The sequence below is a fragment of the Sapajus apella genome, unplaced genomic scaffold (genome assembly GCF_009761245.1).
Source record: "Sapajus apella isolate SASKATOON/1434 unplaced genomic scaffold, GSC_monkey_1.0 scaffold80, whole genome shotgun sequence".
Classification (NCBI taxonomy): domain Eukaryota; kingdom Metazoa; phylum Chordata; class Mammalia; order Primates; family Cebidae; genus Sapajus; species Sapajus apella.
The window spans coordinates 6,642,918-6,661,415 of NW_022437020.1; the positions used below are offsets into that span (position 1 = coordinate 6,642,918).

The 18,498-nt window shown below is 38.1% G+C and overlaps 1 pseudogene; it reads right to left on the minus strand.

Annotated features, from left to right (window-relative positions):
* Nucleotides 1-15,902: 15,902 nt before the first annotated feature.
* Nucleotides 15,903-15,999, minus strand: LOC116533242 (annotated as a pseudogene).
* Nucleotides 16,000-18,498: the final 2,499 nt, after the last annotated feature.

Sequence of the window (18,498 nt, forward strand, 5' to 3'; positions counted from 1 at the left end):
TGGGGGAAATAGGGGAGGGACAGTGGGGGGGTGGGGATTTGGGGAGAGATAGCATGGGGAGAAATGCCAGATATAGGTAAAGGGGAGGAAGGCAGCAAATCACACTGCCATGTATGTACCTATGCAGCTATCTTGCATGTTCTTCAAATGTATCCCAAAACCTAAAATGCAATTAAAAAAAAGAAAAAAATAATAATTTTTCTTTATTCATTGATATAATCATGTGATTACTATTCATTAAAATATTAATGTCGTGGCATATTAATGTGCAATTAATTACATTGATTTTCAAATATTGAACCAGTTGAAATATTGTTGAATACACTCCTTAATATAGCTAACATTTTATTAATGATTTTTGCATCCATATTTATGAGGAATGTTTGTCTGTAGTTTTGAGGGGTCTTTTGGATTTTGTTTGTTGTAGTTTCTTGTGTTGGTTTTGTTTAGTTGGTTGATTGTACTTTGTATGATTTTGATAACAGGGCAACATTAGCTTCATAATGTGTATTAAGAAATGTCCCCTCCTTTTGTATTTTCTGGAAGAGATTATATCAAATTGTTGTTAATTCTTCTGTAAATACTTGACAGAATTCTTCAGCAAAATTATTTGTGCCAGGAGATTTATTTTGAGAGGTGGTTAAATTCATAATTCAGTTTCCTTAGTAGTAGGCTGATTCAAATTATTTAATATTGGCTGAGTTGTGATAGTTTGTGTTTTTTAAAAGAATTGATGGTCCATTTCATCTAAGTTGTCAAATTTACATATACAGAGTTGTTTGTAATAATCTCTTATACTTTTGATTTCTAGAGATTCTACAGTGATATATCCAATTTAATTTCTGATACTGATAATCAGAAAATTCTAATTTTTTATCAGTCTTTAAGATCTGTCAATTTTTCGATCACTTCAAAGAAGTAGTATTTTCTTTCATTCAATTTTTCTACTTTCAATGTTATTAATTTCTATTATTATGTTTGTTATTATGCTTATTCATTATTATTTCTTTATGATTCTTTATTCTTTACTCTTCCTTTCCTAAGCTGTTGAAGTAGAAGTTTCAATTATTGATTTGAAATGTTGCCTCTTTTCTAATGTAGGCATTTAGTGCTATAAATTTTCCTTTCAGCATACTTTATCAGTATCTTACAAATTCTGATATTTTATATTTTCAGTTTTGTTTCATCTAATGTAAATTTTATTTCCCTAGAGACATTGTTTTTTGTTCCATGGATTATTTAGATGTATTGTTTATCATCAAATTATTCGGATATTTTCCTATCTTTCTTTTTATTCATTTCTAGTTTGATTGTATTATGGTCAGAGAACACACTATGTGACTTCATGTCATCTTAATTTGTTGAGGTCTTATAACCCAGGATATCTCCCAACTTGGAACATGTTCTGTGGGTGCTTGAAAAATAATGTGTTGAGTTTTTCATCAGTTTTTGTTTTGCATATTTTGAAGCTCTGCTGGTTGATGCATATACATTTACAATTACTCTATCTTCTTAGTGGTTTGACCTTTTTACCTTTCTATAAGGTTTCTCTCTTCTCTAGTAATTTTATTTTCTCTGAAGTCTATTTTCTCTGATATTAATACAGCCATTTCTTTTTTCTTTGACTAGTATTTACATTATGTATCATTTTAATCTTATTTTCAACTTGCCTATGTCATTATATTTGAAATGACTTTCTGATAGACAGCATATAGCTGGGTCATGTTTTCTAATCTATTCTGCCAATCTCTGTCTTTTACTTGGTGTATTTACACCATTTGCATGTGTTGTAATTCTTTGTATGTTAGAGCCTAAATCTATCAGTTTATTTTTTGTATTCTCTTAATTATCTCTGCTTTTCATTGTGTTCTTTTTTATGAATTGTTGGTTACTTGAACTTTTTAAAATAATTCAACTTTTATTTATTTATCCTGTTTTTAGTTTAACTTTTTGTGTAGCTTTAAAAATTATTGCTCTAGTGTATTGGTCCACTCTTACATTACTATAAAGGCTTGAAATGTAACTAGCTTATGAATCTGTGGATATACAGGCTTCTGCTTCTGGGGAGGCCTCCGGAAACTTAGAATCATGATGGAACGTGAAGGAGAAGCAAGCACATATTCACTAGCTGGCAGGAGAGACAGTGTGCGAAGGGGGAAGTGCTACACACTTTCAAACAACCAGATATGAGCACTCACTCACTATCATGAGAAAAGTAAGGGGAAGATCCTTCCTCATAATCCAATCACTTCCCACCAGGTCTTTCCCCCAACACTGGGGATTATAATTTAACATGAGATTTGGATAGGGACACAGAGCCAAACCATATCATAACTCTCCTGGCCTCTCCCAAATATCATGTCCTTCTCTCATTTCAAATCACAATATGCCTTCCCAACAGTTCTCCAAATTCTTAACTCAAAAGTCCAAGTCCAAAGTCCTACCAAGACAAGGCAAGTTTTTTCCACCTATGAGCGAGTAAAATAAAACAACAAGTTAGTTACTTCTAAGATACAGTGAGGGTACTTTAGATAAATGCCCCCATTCCAAAAAAGGGGCTACTCACTCCCTGTAAGTTCAAAACCCAGCAGGGAAGTCATTAAATTTTAAAGCTCCAAAATACTTTGCTTTAGCTCCATGTCTCAAATCCAAGCCCCACTGATGCAAGGGGTAGGCCCTCAAGGCCTGGGAAGCTCCAACCCATGGCTCTGTAAGAGGTACATCCCCTGCAGCTGCTTTCAAGGACTGGCATTGGATGTCTGCAGATTTTCCAGGTTCATGGTGCAAGCTGTCAGTGTGTCTACTAATCTGGGGTCTGAAGCATGATAGACCTCTTCTCAAAGCTCCACTAGGCAGTGCCCCAGTAGAGGTTATCCACTAGGCAGTGCCTCGGTAGAGGGCTCCACCCCTGCAGCAGACTTCTTCCTCAACATCCAGGTGTTTCCATACATTCTCTGAAGTCTAGGCAGAGGCTTCCAAACTTCAACTCTTGCCCTCTGTGCACTCACAGGCTTAGCACCACATTGAAGCAACCAAGGTTTGGGGCTTACACTCTCTGAAGCAATGTCCCAAGCTGCGCCTTGGCCACTTTTAGTCACAGCTGGAGCTACAGCAGCCTCTCAAGGCTGCACAAAGCAACTGGGGCCTGGCTATTTCTAACAGGATACACTCATATACATGCACAAAGAGATTATCTGAAACCAAAACTTATATTTAAAAGGGAAGCAGAGCACAAAAGTTTGAAAAATTTGTAGCCTGACCATGTGGTAGAAAAGAAAACCCCATTTTCTGGGGAGGAATTTATGCCTGCTGCAGAAATATGCATAATAGGAGCCAAACGTTAACAGCCAAGATAATGGGGAAAATGCCTTCAAGTCACTTCAAGAGATTTTTGCAGCAGCCTTTCCCATCACAGACCTGGAGGGCTAAGAGGTGGAAAATGTTTTTTTGGTATAGCCAGGCCTCATCTTGAATGCTTTGCTGCTTACAAATTTCTTCCACTAGATACTCTAAATCATCTTTCTTAAGTTCAAAGTTCCACAGATCTCTAGAATGAGCCACAATACCATCAATCTCTTTCTTTGCTAATGTATAGTAGGAGTGATCTTTATTCCTGTTCCCAGTCAGCCCCTCAACTGCAACTGAAACTTCCTTAGCCTGGACTTCACTGTCCATATCACATCACTACAGCATTTTGGAGACAGCCATTCAACAAGTCTCTAAGAGGTTTTAAACTTTCCCTCATCTTCCTGTCTTCTTCTGAGCCCTCCAAACTGTTCCAATCTCTGCCTGTTACCCAGTTCCAAAGCTGCTTCCACATTTTCAGGTATCTTTATAGCAATGCCCCCCTTCTATGGTACCAGTTTTCTTTATTAGTTTGTTCTCACACTGCTCAGTTTTTCAGCAACCTGAAAAACTGGGTAATTTATAAAGAAAAGAGTTTTAATTAGCTCATGAGCCCTCCTTCTCTGATCCTTCCTGGGCTTTCATAACCTAAATGTTTGATCTTTTGTGACAATTTCCACAGGTCCCAGGGGCTCTGTTTATTTTCTCAATTGCTATTTTCTCTGTAGGTTACATTGGGTAATTTTGATTGTTCTATCTTCCAGTTCACTGATTCCGCTTTCTGTTCTTTTCTGCCATTGATCTCATTCACTGGTATGGTTACTTCAGTTTTTGTACTTTTCAGTGCTATAAGTCTCATTTGGTTTTTTTATATTTTCTATTTATTTACCAAGTCTCCTTTTTTCGTCTTTTTTATATATGATCATAATTTCTCATTGAAATCATGGCTGTTTCAATATCTTCATTAGAAAAATAAACTGTTAGCTATTTCTAACATCTCTGTCATCTCAGTGTTACCATCTATCAATTGCCCCTTTTCATTTGGTTCAAGATATTTCTAATTACTGATATAAAAAGCAATTTTTATTGAAACCTGGATATTTTATATTATGTTCTTAAATGATTTTATTTAAATTTTCTGCTTTATATGGTTCTCTCTGACACCACTCACTCTGTCAAGGGAATGGTTACTGCCATCTTGATACTGCCAGGTAGGAGTAAGTAGTACAGGTTCTCCACTTGGTCGCCATGACACTCAAGGCAGAGAGGGCTCCTCACTGCTGACAAGTGGAGATGGAAGTTCTATCTCTCCCCATGGTCTCCACTAACATTGGTTTGGGTGAGAGCTCATTTCCAGTGAGAATGAATGTCCTGGCTTTCTATTTGGCCTTTTCTGATGCCACCATGGTGAGGCTCTTGGGGTATCTTATTATAGCCTCATAAGTGTGATCATCTAAGCTTCCTATCCAGACTTTGCTGGTGTGTTTTTGCTTTGGTGTTTAGGTGGGGTAGAGTGGTTGTTGTCCAAAAGATTTTTGTCTTGCTCGGTTGCCCTGTTTCTGGTCCTTTGGCTAGAGACAGAAAGCTTTTCTTGGAGCTGTTTTATCTGTACATAGTGGTACCCCCAGGTTACCAGTTTTTTCAGTTCCAATTAAAGGGTATATAAGGTAAAAAGAATATCCAATAAGTTTACCACCATGTCACTCCTCAGGTGCTAAAACACATACATCATATATTTGTTTTATATATAACAAATATAACATTTCAGACACATCATATATTTGTTTTATATATAACATCCAAGGTACTTAATGTACTTACTTGAGGAAGAATAAAAGCACATTTACTCCATTTTCCCCTGTATCATGTTCTTTACATTCAAAAATTCTTGAAAATGAGACCTAAGGAGGTTCTGGCATTTATATGAACTTGTTTTACATATATGAACTCGTCTGCATAAGTAAGAAGCTAGAGAGGTTGAAAGTTTAGCCCAATTACACAGCTGGTCACTGCTGTATTTGTTGCTAGAAGCCAGGTGACCTGATGTCTAGCCAGAATTCTGTTATCTTTAAGTCACACCCTGAGATATCTCTTCACCACTAGACACATTTTTGATATGACCAAAACCTCTGTGCTGACCTCAGCAACTCCAGTGAAGTCAGACTAAGGTGATCCGACTTCCTGGTACCAAGCTCTAAGCAGCCAAGTCAAGCCAAGGAAAAGCCTGTCTACACTCAGCCTTAGGTGTTCCTGGGGAGAGTTTTGGGTTGGAAGACCTCTGGAGTGGGGAAAAAAAGGAATCAATTATTTATTTTTTCAGAACAAGAGAAAAATAGCTTCAATGCCCCGTATGTCTCTACCAGTTCTAAGGGGTCTACAAGTTGGTGATTACTTTAGTGGTTATAGATGCCAAACACAGAAAATTCAACAGATCCTTCCAGGCTGGCAGAGATATTAGGCAAGATTTTTTTCATTAAATTTCTGTTGTCTGCTGTGGTTAGAGTTTTCAATATTCTAGTGAAATCCTCTTGGCTATTTTCAGGCCAACCACAAGCCCAAACCACAGAAGATGTGGGAAATGTTACAAGGGTGTATTTCTCAATCGCCCTTCCTAAAATTAGCAAGAGCTCTTGTTGGAGTGAGCATTTAAAATTATTTCTGCATTAATCCAAACAAAATGGCAATGCCAAAACTTTTAAAGATGCAAAGCTGCTGTACCCCAAGGTAGGATTTTCAGAGGACCAAAGCAAAAATACAGATTAGTTGCTCCTTCTGTACTTTATGGTTGTTCTGTCTCAGAGAATCACAGAGTTGTAAGGGTCAGGGGAGTCTTTTAACTCCCAATCTAGGGATCAGAAAGGTGCAGTAGCACTCAACTTTACAGCATGTGCAATGACTCCCCCCAGTTACCATGAGGTGTTAAATTTCTTTTTGTCCCTCCCATCCCTCCCTTAGTCCAGCAGATAACCAGCCAATGCCCACAGCTCTTAGTCCAGCAGATAACCAGCCTATGCCCACAGCTCAGAGCAGGGCAAAGGCAGAGTCCTTCTGCAGTGGTTTCTGGCATTTTTCTCCTAAGGGATTGGAGAGTGATTCAAAAATAGTAGTGTCTTGACCTGAAACATAAAAAGCAGATTTCCATGAAGCTGGTCCAGGAGCAGCGGTGGGGGTGGGCAGGGAATATGATGAACAGAGACCCCTTTGTTCTCCAAACACCAAGCAAGACAAAGGGTGACTGACTGAGGGGTTTTTAGGAGGCACACAGGGTCCCAGTCACCTCAAAAAAGTCCCAGTGTTCCAACTATGGCTTGGAATAACAGAAGCCCTGGACTGGAAGGTTCTTTGTACACCTGGGTAGCAAATCATTCTGTTATCCTCTGATTCCAGAGACCTGGTGCCATTTTGGAAGGGATAGTCCTACAAAGGATGGTTGGATGAGGGATTAGCATAGAAATTGCTATTTTAGAGGAGGCAGTGGTGCTTCTTACTTCTCTCCTGGGTTTGTGGTCCATAGTTTGTATCACAAAGGACTTCATAGTATATTCCCATTAATCCTGACAGCATCCCATGATGAGAAAAGTTAGTTTCATAGAAGTTACATGATTCCCCTGAGGTCCCATGATCAGTTAGCAGAAGAGTGGGATCTGCAACAAAATCAGACACGAACCTACATGTTTTGTTCCACCAAAGTACCTCACTGAGAGGCCCTGAGGTTTTCCCACGTTGAATCATTACATCTTGGAGAGCTCCATGGATGCAGAGATATATTCAAGGGACAGGAGCAAAGAAACTCACTAGGTTTTTCCCTTTGTTCCTTCAAGAAATAGCTGCTTCTCCCAAGCCCTGCTCCTTTGTATTGGATGAGAAGAGGAAGGGTGTCTCTTTAAGAATTTGCTCATTGCTTCAGCTCATTTCAACTCATGTGCATTTGCATGTGAAAATTACCTTCCTCAGCTCCCAAACTGATGTTTGCATGTGCAAGGAGAGAGGCCCCTTTCTTTGAAGCTTGAGAAGGCACTGGTATAAAAAATAATTATTATTTCCATTCTGATGCTCACCCTCTGGCCTCCTGTACCTCACACATCAGAGTGTGCCAACAAGAAACCACACACCCCAGCAAACATTTATTTTATTTTAAGTATGGGGTCTAAGAGAGAAGCAGGTATTGCTTACCCCAAATTTAGTCGGACAAAACCTATCCCCTGCAACTTCATTTTTCACGTTTTCTTGTTTTGTGTCACTTTCTGATATCAGCAGTAATTTGATTTCATTTTTACAGAACCATTTTACCAAGAGGTGGTAGGATTTGTCTCTTTCTCTGTAGACTGAAATAAAAATAAGGCACGAGGTGCAGAAAGAACTTGGCTAAAGTCACTAACACCATAATCTTCTGCCTTATGCAGGTGCAGAAGGCCGCTTCCTCCAGGTGCCAGAACATTCATTCAGGTGAAGCCGCTCTGGACCCCACAAGTTTCTGAGAGGTCCCAGCCTCTGCCTCCCCAACAGCAGGACCCCAGACCCTACCATTTGGCTGAACAGCATCCTGAAGCTTTGTTATCCTCCCTGGTGACTAGCCAGCTACTGGCATCTTCCTTTCCAAGATCTGACTCTCACAACCCGGCTCTCTTGACCCACAAATTGCTCTGGATTTCACCCAGGCAAATAGAAAGGCAGGGACTAATTTGCTAGCACCACCTGCCTATGGTGATGATAACAAGGTTGATGAATCAATCAGATTAACAGGCCCTCACGTTTGATTTTACAAAAATGGCTTTTAACCACGATGCTCACTTTCTGATTTAATTCTAACAACAGTCTGTCTGGGTAGACATGGCTATCTCCATTGGAAATAATGGAAAACCAAGCCTTAAAGAGTAATTTTTTTCAAGATTAACAGCCAGTAAGGTGTAAAGACGTTTCTTCAGCAGAAACAATAACTCCCAATGAATACATGAAAAAAACTGGGGCTCAGGGAGTTTACATAAATAGGTAGGTAGATATCCTTCTTTCAGTATTCTCCACATGACAGGCATTACAATGTCTATTTTCATGAATAATCTTTTAATCTTCACAACAGTCCTACGGTGTCCACCTTAAAGAGGAAAAACTCGGAGGTCTGGAGAGATTATGTGATGTGCCCAAGATCATTACACCAGCAGTGGAGGGGTGGGTCCCACACTCAGGTCTTCTAGGCTCGAGTCTAGCACTGTGTCTACAACTCAGCAAAGACCAAACTTTATCCCCAAGCCCCCTAGCGATGCCTAGGTAGTCACTAACACAGCATATATCCTTTATAGGCTTGTCAGAGCCCAATGACACAACATGTTAAATGGCACATGTGTTTCAAAGAAGGAAACTATGAGTCAGGGTGTTAATTTGGGAAGGCCTACTCCCAGTAAATAAATGTTTAGGGCCTAAACCTCAGGGAGTTTTCAGGATAGATGATACATAGAAATAGGCAAGGGTGGGAGGTCAGACTTTCCCTAGTTTAATTTTTTCTTGGATTTTTTGGTCCAATTTATGGTACATTCTGTTTACATACAAGGCCTTCTGAAGTTGTTTAATCTTTCAAAATAATCTCGAGGTAGAGCATGCAGAAGCAACTGCAGAGGAAGTGGAAAATGATAGCTATAATATAACCATTTCATTCAGCATAATAGGAAATAAAGTGGACATGGGTGATTGAAGCAGATATGGCACAGAGTAAGTACCAAGCATTACTCACACTCTAGAAATGATCACAATTACATGCATCTCCTCATGTCTAGGGGAAAAATAACCCATGAAAGAAAAGCTGCTGAATGTGATGTGGGGGGAGCAGGAGGTTTATAGGAGGGGAACAGGATTCATTACACTCTCCATCTTAAAGACACAAATCCATCTGACCAAGGGATGTCTGTGCATTAGCTCTAGTGCACCTTGGAATCCCTGGATGATAATACAGCATCTCACAACTCAGCCATGGGATGAGAGGCTGGTTCAGATCTCTGTCCTGGACAACAGAGCCTGCTACACCCAGACTGGTTAAAGCCGTAATCCTGGAGATGCCAGTAGAAGCTCCCACATGGCCTCCAATTTCTTTACTCTTTACACTGAAATAGGGATGACTGTTATCTAAATGAGGTTTCTTCTTAGAAGAGGCAGCATCTACTTTGAGTGTGGCTGGTGTGAAGGTTTAGATTTTCCAATCCACTCAATGCTTCCCATTTCTCAGGTAGAGGTCACAATCCCTTCCTGAAACTTCCTACAAGCCCTACCCTCATGCAGTCACTGTAAAGTGCAGCACCACTATAGTCTGGTCAAGAAAGGGCTCTGTTTGGAGGCAGCTGCTATATTGCATGTATGGTTGCATAAGGGAAGTCTCTAAATTTCCAGCAGTCCTAACCTTAAGAGTCCTCCACCTCCAAAAGGCTCTCTCGTTCAACTCATTTGAGATGCACTCCCAGGTCCAACCTCCTCCTGGGGACTCAGTGCATGCAAGCATTGTAAATGCTCTGAGAAGTCACAAAGTACATAAATCCACTCCTCCTGCAAACTTCTTTTGATTTGAGTGTCCCCTCGTCAATTTCACAAAAGATGGTGAGCTAATTTTACTGAGAGGATGGGAATCATTTCCATGCTGGTGGAAGAGTCAAATTAAAAAAAGCTCTGCTCCCCATCATAGGTCTTTGTGTTGCAGAGTTGGTTCTCCCCTTGTGTCTAAGGTCAAGTTTAAATATCTTTGCATTTAAAAAAATTAACTGGCAAAAGAACTAGAATGGGGCTCTAGAGTTTGAAGAAGGTACTTAAGCATCTGGCCCTAATGAGAAGAGATTTTTCAAACATAAGAGGCCTCTAGCTTGGACTTTGGAGTTTCTGTCTTGAGAAGGGGCAGTCTCTGAGTGAGGGGATGGTGGACATACAGGGATAGGCCCTGTGTATCTGCACCTAGGACTCAGGAAAGACTTAATTGGACAAGTCTGGTTGGAGATGGGGAAGCTACCCTCCTACTGCACACAAACACATACCATCACCACCATCACAAGGGGCTATGCTGGCTTAGAAACTGAGCATGGCAGTATAATTTGGTGTGCATCGATTACAGAGTCCTCCTCAAGCATTCCGATATGTGTCAGTTTCCTGCAAGCTTCCAATGGTGGGTGAGTAGGAGGACAATGCCCCTTAGATAATTGTGCTTAAATTTTCTACCCCACAAGTGCATGGTAGTTCAGTCAGATTTAATTAGATTTGCAGGAACTGGGTAATAAGACTTTCCTTACAGTTGAGCCTCAGAACTCACACATACCAACACTCTGTGGAACTTGTTTTCTGCATATTACTTATTAGGAAATGCTTGAGAGATCTGATTTTGCACTTTCCCCCAAATCTTTACCTCCTTTCCTTCCCTCTGTAAATAAGTTGGTGAAAGATGTTGTTCTTGTAATTAAACAAATAGGACCTCAAACAGAGCTGAATGTCAACATTCTTTCAAACAGCTGGACCAAAAGGAAAAACCTCATTTGGCCTTCTTCATTTCACATTTTGGAATATCTGGATATTTGACCTCTAACACAGCCAGCCAGATTTTCTTCTATTAATTTCTGCACTACTTTGACCTGAAGGAAAATTTTTGAATTTATTCACCACCACCTCCCCCCACTTTATGAAAGTAAATTACCATGAGTTGATTTTTTAAAGTAATGTTAGGATTATTTTAAGTCTTAGAAAAAAATGTTCATGATATATTGATAAGAAAAATGTAAGTCACCAAACAGAATGCTCCACATATATAGTCATGTTCTATGAAGTAGCTGCCAACACTGAATTAGCAAATATTGAACCATTGCTCCTAAAGGAAACAGAGGGTTAGGTTCCTTTGAGCCTCTGGTCACAATATTTTGGTTAACTGATCAATATATAATCTTGTTTCTTGTGTTTCTGCTTAAAGCAGCCTTGTTTCGTATACATTATTGCCTCACTAACTGGAACTCACTACTGACAGCACTGTAACTTACTTATGTCTGAAGGAAACTTACCTAATAATATACATGGCTTTCTCTGTGCAGTACACTACACCCATCCTGAGTGCAGGAACACTAGAGAGTACTTAAGCACTACTTTTGGGGGCCATTTCAAATGGCAAGATCACCAGCAAAAATACAGAAATGTAAAAGATGTAGCATTAAACAGACCATGAAAAGCACATTTGCTACAGTATGAGATCTGCAATAGTAAGGCAGAGCTTCTCTGTATTCAGCCTCAGCTGGGAATGTGTCCCTCAGAGAGCTCAAACATTTCACCACTCTGCACATATCTGTGAATGGCCATGACACTGGCATGAGTATTGATTTGAGGGTTACAAATAAATTTCAATAAGTGAATTTGCAAATTCAGAATCTACAAATAATGAGAAACAACAGTACTGTTTTTATAATCATAAAGAATGTTATTAAACTTAAAAAAAAATCTTAGCCCTCCTGGGATGACAAAAATGGTAATTGTAGCATATTGGCCATGTACTTAGTGTGTTTTAAGCAGCACAATCCAAATGAACACAATTGGATTTTCCCTTCTGATTTTACCCTTTTCTATTGATCCTGTAGATATCACAAGAAACAAATATGGCCCCATTTTCTTTTACCATAAATATATGGTTATAAGAAGATAATCCCCTATTTTCCCAATATGAAAATTTTAATATAGCATCCTTAAATAATTCAAATAAGCTTGTAATATTTTACATCTCAAGTAGCCAAACAATTTAGTTACAGGTAGATAATTTAAACTTTACATATCACAGAATAAGGTGTTATTTTTAAAATATTGCTTTTTTTTGCTCTCCAAATATTTCAAAACTGAATTTTTTTCAAACTTCTCATAGGTTTTAACATCCATTCCTTCGGCATCCCTGAAACCAGATTTTTAACCATTACATGCCATTTTGCATTTATGTCCACTTCCCTTCTAAGTTGCTATACACGCTTTTTAATCTGTAAAAGGCACAATCACTAATTTTTATCACAAGCTTCAAGTATCCATTGGCATAACATTAGGATAGTGTTTTCCCTCAATTCTCTTGTGGCAATCTGACAAAATATTTCTTTTTACTGTGTCCTTCAGAAGCGAATTTACAATTAATGACACTTGAAAAGCTGAGGTCTTCTTGCTGAGGATAATTACTATTCAAGTATTAATATTCTCTCCCACCCTTCCTCTCTCATCCTTCCTGGTGACCTATAAGAGTATTTTAAACTAGAATTGATTGAGGTCAATTAAGCCTAAGTGTATCTTCCTTACACAATTCATATTGTTCAAAATAAAACAATTAAGAGACTGTCCTATAATAGAAGCGAATTTGTAAGGATTTGAATATTGGGCAACTACTTTCTTTCAGAAGAATAATTTGAGGGAGGGGAGGAGGGAAATTTTTCTTACATCTGGCACATATTATAATTTTATTCCAAGAAACTAACAAAGCCTCCCCATGGGCCATGGGTCCCTCCCAGAAAATCTGACCTCCTATTTCCCAAAGCTTGATGAACCATGCCTTTGTCTGTATATCTTGTGGAGAGGAAAAGCTAGCAGGGAATTAGTACACAGGATGATGGAACTGGATATCAGATTTTTGTCAGATAATAGTTTGCAGATATTTTCTCGTTTCTGTGGGTTGCCTCTCTACTCTGTTGATAGTTTATTTTGCTGTGAGAAAGCTCTTTAGTTTGTCAGGGCCCACTAGTCAATTTTTGGTTTTGTTGCAATTGTTTTTGAGGACTTAGTCAAAAAATTATTTGCAAGGCTATGTGCTGAATGGTATTTCCTGGGTTTTCTTCTAGGATTTTTATTGTTTGAAGTCTTACGTTTAAATCCTTGATTCATCCTGAGTTAATTTTTATATGTGGTAATAGGTAGAGGTCCAATTTTATTCTTTATGGTTCCATATGAATTTTGTAATACTTTTTTCTAATTCTGTGAAAAATGACATTGTTAGTTTAATCGTTCTGAATCTGTAGATAGCTTTGGGAAGTATCGCCGTTTTAACAATATTAATTCTTCCAATCCACAAGCATAAAATGTTTTCCCATTTGTTTGTGTCATCTCTGATTCTTTCAGCAGTATTTTGTAGTTCTCTTTGTAGATAATTTTCACCTTCTTGGTTAGATGTATTCTTTGGTATTTTATTTTTTGTTGCTATTGTAAAAGAGATTGGGTTCTTAGCTCTCAGCTTGAATGTTATAGATGGATAGAAATGCTACCAATTTTTGTACATTGACACTGTATCCTGAAACCTTGATGAAGTCATTTATCAGGTCAAGAAACCTTTTGGATGAGTCTGTAGGGTTTTCTAAGTACAGAATTGTATCATCAACAAAGAGAGATGATTTGACATCTTATTTTTCCTATTTGGATGCCTTTCATTTATTTCTCTTTCCTGATTGCTCTGGCTAGGACTTCCAGTACTATGCCAATTAGAAGTGGTGAGAATGGGCATTTGTGGCGTATTTTTGTTCTTATTAAAGGGAGTGCATCCAGCTTTTGCCTGTTCAGGATGATGTTGGCTATGGGTTTGTCATAGATGGCTCTTATTATTTTGAGAGATGTTTCTTCAATGCCAAGTTTGTTGAGGGTTTTATCATGAAAGGATGTTGGATTTTGTCAAAAGTTTTCTCCGTGTCTATTGAGATGATCATATGATTTTTGTTTTTAATTCTCTTTATGTTGTGAGTCATATACAGATTTTCATGTGTTGAACCAACCTTGCATCCCAGGAAGAAAGCCTACCTGATTGTGATGCAATAACCTTCTGGTGTGCTGCTGGATTTGGTTTGCTAGTGGATTTGGTTTGCTAGTATTTTGTTGAGGATTTATGCAGGTATGTGCATCAGGAATATTGGCCTGTGGTTTTCTCTTTTCATTATGTCTTTGCCAGGTTTTGGTATCAGGGTGATGTGGGCTTCATACAATCAGTTAGGGAGGAGTTCCCCCTCCTTGATTTCTTGGAATAATTTCAGAAGATTTGGTACCAGCAGTTCTCTGTATATCTGATAGAATACAGCTGTGAATCTATCTGGTTCTGGGCTTTTTGTGCTTCACTTCTTTTTAACTGATTCAATTTTGGAAACTGATATTGGTCTGTTAGGCGTTTTAATTCTTCCTGATTCAATCTTGGGAAGTTATGTGTTTCCAGGAATTTGTCCATTCCTCTACATTTTCTAGTTTGTACGCATAGATATGTTCATAAGAGTCTCTGAGGGCCTTTTGTATTTCTCTGGAATTGATTATAATATCACCTTTGTCTTCTCTGTGCTTACTTGGTTTTTGCAGTCTATCAAGCTTGTTTATTTTTTCAAACAGCCAACTTTCAATTTTATGAATCTTTTGTATGGACTTTGCTGTCTCAGTTTCATTCGATTCTGCTTTGATTTCAGTTATTTATTTTCTTCTGCTAGCTTTGGGGTTGGTTTGTTCTTGCTTTTTAAGTTACTCTCGGTGTGATGTTAGAGTTGTTAATCTGAGATCTTTCTAATTGCTTGATGTCGGCTTTTAGAGTTATAAACCTTCCTCTTAACACTTCTTTTGTTGTATCCAGAGAATTTGCTGCATCATGTTTCTGTTTTCATTTATTTCAAATACTATTTTAGTTTCTACTGTAATTTTGTTGTTTACCCAGAAGTCATCCAGGAGCAAGTTGTTTAATTTCTTTTAATTGTGTGGTTTTGAGAGATCTTCTTGGTCTCTTCCTGGTATTGATTTCTACTTTTATTCCACTGTGGTCCAAAAGTATGGTTGGTATGATTCTGATTGTTTTTGAATGTATTTAAATATTTTATGGCTGAACTTGTGGTTGATGTTAGAGTATGTTTTATGTGCAAACAAGAAGAATGTATATTCTGTAGTTGATGGATGGAGTGGTCTGTAGATATCTATTAAGTCCAATTAGTCAAGTGTCAAATTTAAGTCTAGTATTTCTTTGTTAGTTTATTGCCTCAATGATGTGTTGAACACCGTCAATGGGGTGTTGAAGTCTCCCACTATTATTGTGTGGGTTATATAAGACTTTTCATTTGTCTGGAAGTAATTGCTTTATGAATCTGGGTGCTTCAATTGGTTATTTATATATTTAGGATAATTAAGTCTTGTTGAATTGAACCCTTTGTCATTACATAATACCTTTCTTTGTTTCTTTTTTACTGTTGTTAAAGTCTGTTTTTTCTGATATAAGAATAATGATTCCTGCTCTTTTTTCTTTTCCATTTGTGATAGATCACTCTCTCCCCTTTAGTGTGAGCCTACGGACACTGTTACAAGTGACATAGGTCTCTTGAAGATGGCTACGGACATTGTTACAAGTGAGATAGGTCTCATGAAGATGGCAGATGAAGGATCTTATCTTTTTTTAGCCAACTTTCCACTGTGTGCCTTTTAAGTGAAGCATTTAGGCCATTTACATTCAAGGTTAATATTGATATGTGAGGTTTTGATCTTATTGTGAAGTTGTTAGCTGGTTACTTTGTAGTTTTATTGTGTAACTTAGGGTCTATGGACTACATAAGTTTGTTTTTATGAAAATCCGTTTTTTAAAAAATATGGAATGCTGCATGAATTTGTCATCCTTGTACAGGGGCCATGCTAATCTCTGTATTGTTCCAATGAAAACCCACTTTTAAATGGCCAAAAAATTACTGTATGAACGGGCTCTGTTAAAGAAGAGATTCATATGGCAAATAAACCTATATAGAGATGCTTGATGTTGTGAGGAAAATAAAAATCAAAACCACAAGGAGATACCACTATATACATATTAGAATGGCTAATTTTTTTAAGTGACAATACTTAGAACTGGTGAATATATGAAGCAACTGGAACTTTCCTACATAGTACTTAGTATTGGTAGGGATGCAAAATGGTGCAGCTACTTTAGATAAGAGTTTGGTAGTTTTTATAAAGGTAAACCTACACCTGCCATGTAACCCAGCAATCCCACTCCTATGTATTTACTCCAGAGAAGTGAAAACATACATTCGCACAAAGATCTGTATGTTAATGTTCATACAACTTGATTTGAAATTGCCAAAAATTAAAAATGACCCAAATGTTCCCCAACTGGTGAATGGATAAATACATTTTGATATATCCATGCACTAAAATGTTACCAAAAGAAAAGAAAAATAAAAACAGAAAGAACTTATGCTGAAATAACATGAATGAATCTCAAAAGCATGCTAAGTGAAAGCAGCTAGATACAAAAGCCATCATGCTCTCTGATGCCATTTATATAACATTCTGGAAAAAGTAAAACTATAAAGAGAGAAAGTGGTTATCAGAGGCTGGGAACGAAAAAGGAGGCTGACTGCAGAGAGGCAATAGGTAACTTTTTGAGGGATGCTGTGGTTATTATGCAATTCTACATATTTGTCAAATGCACAGGACTGAGCACCAAACAAAATTTTACTGTACATAAATGATTCCTCAGTAAATCTTATATCTCAAGGTTACAATGGGCAGCATTGTTGGCTATCTAAGCTCTGTTTTCCAAAGGGACAAGAAAGAATAGTGAAAATTGATGACTTCTTGGAAACATGCCTAGTCATCTCCTTTCAAAGATGCTAAAGTCTCTACAATTTCAGACAAGGCCTTGATTCAACAACTATGTTGCCTTTGAGGAAAAGCATTTAACATCATCATCCACCCCAAGTACTAAGTGACAATATTATCTTTCCCTACTGGGGAGAGATATTTCAAGTGTAAATGTGATCTTAAATAGATGCTCCTCTTTCCAACCTGGTTATGAAGACAGTTTCACCTATGTCAGAAGTAGATGGGAGAAGTTGATTAAATCCAGTCACTGGGAAAATAGCATTAGTAAAGATCAGGAACCTAAAAGGATATGACAGGTATACTTCTATAAACTTGTCTATGACATGGACAATTATGATTCAATGGACATTTCTATTTTGCCTTTTCAGTATGTTCATAGTATATCACAGAAAGTCCATTTGAATGATGTTCAGTTTTAAAATATGAGCTGGAAGAAATACACAAACCTATTCAAATGTCATGCTAAGTTGTTTTGTCTTCAATAATCCTGAATTACTACCAGCTCTTGGCTGTTGGTTTCATTACTTTGACAGCTGAAATGACATGTTCATGCCTTAAGTCTGTCTTGACTGTATGGGTTTAGAAAGAGAATGCCAGGTTATGCATGGTATTTTCTAAATTAACTTGAGCTCTGCATTTGTCTACAGGCCTACAAAGTTCAATCCATTGGCTTGGTAGCTGAGGTAGTGGCAGGCACAAGTGGAAGTTTCTGCTTGGCTAGGTACCATTGTCAGAAGAAGCCAGTGTCACCCCTTATAATGTAAAGGAATAAAATAATTTAAAACAGATTAAATAATGCATTCTTCCCTGAAAGAGATAAATTAGTGCATAAAGTACAAAAAGTAATCCCTTTGATAAGCATGCTATATCTGCCTTATGATTGTGAAATCAGAGTGAAAATTTAACACTGTTATAAACATCTTAAAATTTAAAATTGCAAGAAAAAAAAAAAAGACGTAGTGATGGTGATGAAAATTGCAATGTCATGGCTATTTAAGAAAAGCTTCTTCAGAATTCAGCAGCCTTCCAGAACTGCAGAGGGCGGGGCTATGCCTATCAGACCAGAAACAGCAGCAGGCCAAGGGGTCTGTGGTCCATTCCTCCCAAACCTCCACCAACAGGAAACCTTCTGGATGATCCAAATAACCAGAACATCTTTTCTTTATTCACGTATAAAAGAAAAGGCAAATTTCAATACAGGAAGTTACCCTGACCTTCAGGGATGGTGACTTGAGCCTAGAAGATAGACTGCTCAAAATAGCATGAAATGACTAAAAATGGTTTAAGAAAATGACAAGGACAAAGAGAATCAGAGAGGAAGCCACTGTGGAGAAGACTGAGTGATAATATTTTTTGGAATCTGCAGAGCCCTGGGACAGAAATGCCGGCACTCGATTTGGAGGGTGTGGGGCAGGACCACAGCAGTTCTTCTCCTCTCTGACCCTTCCTGAGGGCTCAGGGCCTGAAGATACCTGGCATGGATGGGAAAAGGGCCTACAAACAGGTAGGCATTTGGAACCTGAAACAGAGGAGTCGTGAACCCCAGGATCCCATCCAACTCCATGAAGTGACTACCAC